General features: G+C 58.8%; 1 non-coding gene across 1 annotated transcript in view; it reads right to left on the reverse strand.

The window, feature by feature from the left end:
- Positions 1–212: 212 nt before the first annotated feature.
- Positions 213–2,953, reverse strand: part of LOC102772712 — a 9,559-nt gene continuing 6,818 nt past the window's right edge. The window contains exons 4-5 of the transcript XR_001515316.1: positions 1,203–1,386; positions 213–274 (exon numbers count right to left, since the gene is read on the reverse strand). This is a non-coding gene — a transcript (uncharacterized LOC102772712). The remainder of the gene's footprint in view (positions 275–1,202; positions 1,387–2,953) is intronic.

A 2,953-nucleotide genomic window follows, 5' to 3' on the forward strand; every position in this document is an offset into this window, starting at 1 on the left:
AAAGCTTAAAAGTCACAGGTGCCACCCACGACCCCTTCCTCTGCCTCAGGTTCCAGCTTGGCCTTCCTCCTGCCTCCTGGGATGGTGCCCAGGGGAGGTGGGAGGACAGAAGGGCAGGGGCCTGGCTCCTGCTTCGGGGCCCCACACCCTGTGTCCCACAGTTAGCTTGGCTCCAGCCCCTGGCCCCCATCACCATGGCTGGCCCCCCATGCCAAGCAACTCCCCCGCCAGTCAATGCCTCTTACCAGGCTTTGGGATGAGTCCTTGGAAAGGCCTGGAAGAGAAGCAGAGAGGGGAGTGTCAGCGAGAGGGGCTGGGAGCTCATTAGAAATGTTTGGGGCACATCCAAGACCTACTGCATCAGAATCTGCCACTTTAACAAGATGGGCAGTGATTTGCGTGCACGGGACACTGCGCAGAAGACAGTGACCAGGGTCTCCTGCGGACTCTGCCCTGGATGGCTGTGACCTTGGGCAAACAAGTTGTCCCTTTTCCTCTCGTCTGAAGTGGGCCTGATGCCTCTCCCAGGGGCTAGGAGTGCAGTGGGCAGGTGCTGTGGGCAGGTAGAAGGTACCCGTGAAGGCCGTGCCTGCTACAGTGGTAACGATGTGGTGGCTGGTCTCACCTCTGGGGGCCCTCTGCACCCTGCTGGCCTGCAGTCCTCCCCCCAGCCCCCAGGACCCAGGTTGACACTGGGACAGCGGCACCGTCCTGCAGGGAGGGCAGGACAAACCGGAGGAAAGGCCAAGGGTCCCCTGTGCAAGCCCCCACCCATGCTACCACTGCCTCCTCCCCCGGACTCTGCAGCCAGCAGTGACCAGGGTCTCCTGCGGACTCTGCCCTGGATGGCTGTGACCTTGGGCAAACAAGTTGTCCCTTTTCCTCCCCTCTGAAGTGGGCCTGATGCCTCTCCCAGGGGCTAGGAGTGCAGTGGGCAGGTGCTGTGGGCAGGTAGAAGGTACCTGTGAAGGCCGTGCCTGCTACAGTGGTAATGATGTGGTGGCTGGTCTCACCTCTGGGGACCCTCTGCACCCTGCTGGCCTTCAGTCCTCCCCCCAGCCCCCAGGACCCAAGTTGACACTGGGACAGCGGCACCGTCCTGCAGGGAGGGCAGGACGAACCGGAGGAAAGGCCAAGGGTCCCCTGTGCAAGCCCCCACCCACGCTACCACTGCCTCCTCACCCGGCCTCTTCCCCCAGTACCTGGTGACTGTGAACTTGATCTTGTCAGCCACCGCGAGGATTCTCTCCAGGATTTGGGAACCGAAGGTGCAGGGCTTTCGGAAGGGGATTCCCGGGGGCAGCCCTTCAATGATCACGGAGCCGGGGTTACTCTTGATGCGCTTGTAGGGGACCTGGACCGGGTACTTGATGCCCAAGGCTTCCCCTTGGATGACGGATGGACGGAGGAAGCGTCATTAGGAGCCAGAGGCACCGCTGGTGTGAGGATGGGAGGTGTGTGTGGGGGCTTCGTGCACGAGTGCGAAAGAAACCTGTCATTTAGTACCAAGGAAAGGCACTATCAGTGGGGGACTGGGAGTGAGGGGGTGTGTTGTGCAGGAGGCCTCGGGGGTCAGGTGTGTGAGTCTGTGCCTGGGCTGAGGAGCGGGCAGGGGACGTGTAGCTACGGCTGTGGAGGGAGAGGGCAGTGGCTAATATTTCTCGGCATCCTCCCCTGCGAATCTGAAGGCCCACCTCGAGGATGTACCTTGTAGGCACAGCTTCCCTTCCCACAATGCCTGACCCTCCATCAGCTCCAGGGCTCTGCCTCCCCCTGGTTCAGGACTGGCCTGGCCCGAGGGGGCAGATGGCATTTGGGGGCAAGGAGAGCAGCTTGAGGCCAGCCAGGGAGCAGCTCAGACCTCGGGGCCCTCTTCCCACATCTGAGCGTTGGTGTCCTTCCTGCCAGCAGGCCTCTGTGCAGGGCTGGGGCATTCCCATCCCAGGCACGGTGCTTGGTCAGACAGCAGGCCCAGGGGCAGTCCTGGGGTGAGGAGGTGGAACTGCCAGCTGGTCCTCCCGTGGTTCTTGCCCACGGGGACCACGGACCAGGTGCAGGCACAGTAGCCCTGGAGGCTGCGAGGCTGACTTGAACGTTCATGGCTCTCCCAGCCTTAGATGGGGTCCAGCTGGAGACCCACGCGGGTGGAGGTCTGAGCTCACGGCGGCCCTCCTGAGGGGCTGGCTGAGAGCACCATCCTCTGCCATGGGAGGCCCCATGAAGACACTAGAAAGAACAGCTGAGCTGTCTGTGTGCAATAAACTAGTTCTTATCTCACGGACACTGAGAATGCCAGAACTTGCCTCATTTCCCTTTCTGCTCGGACGCCTAGGAAACTCAGAGCCTGATGTGTGTCCTGCCGCTAGCAAGTCTTCATGTCACCCCTGGATTCGGGCCACGGCTTCAGCCTGTTTAGTTTTATTCAGTGGAGATGGAATTCACACGCCACGAAATGTGCCATTTTGAAGTATGCCATCCAGTGGTTTTTCATATACTCATGAGGTTGTGAAATTATCTCTACGATCTAATTCCAGAACATTTCCGTCGCTCCAGAAAGAAGTCCCGTGCCCATTAGCAGTCACCCCCTCGCCCCCTCTCTCCAGGCCCTGGCAGCCACTAATCTACTTTCTCTCTCTATGGATGTCCAGTCTACTTTTACGCCTTCATCTTGATTTTGTTGCTCACTAGTTTATCACAGAGATCCTTTTCGAAATAAAGAAAATTCAGACAGAGAGGAAAATTTATACCCATAACCCACGAGTGGGAACACTGCCATCTCCACTTCTCCTCCCGCCTCCAAAACGGCTCTTGCCACAATGACCGATGGCCTCCATGTTGCAAACCCTGTAGACCAGCCGTGGGCAAACTACGGCCCATGGGCCGGATCCGTCCCGTTTGAAATGAATAAAACTATTGACAAAAAGACCGTACCCTTTTATGTAATGATGTTTAC

The sequence above is a fragment of the Myotis davidii genome, unplaced genomic scaffold, assembly GCF_000327345.1.
Source record: "Myotis davidii unplaced genomic scaffold, ASM32734v1 scaffold3766, whole genome shotgun sequence".
In the NCBI taxonomy this organism is placed as follows: Eukaryota; Metazoa; Chordata; class Mammalia; order Chiroptera; family Vespertilionidae; genus Myotis; species Myotis davidii.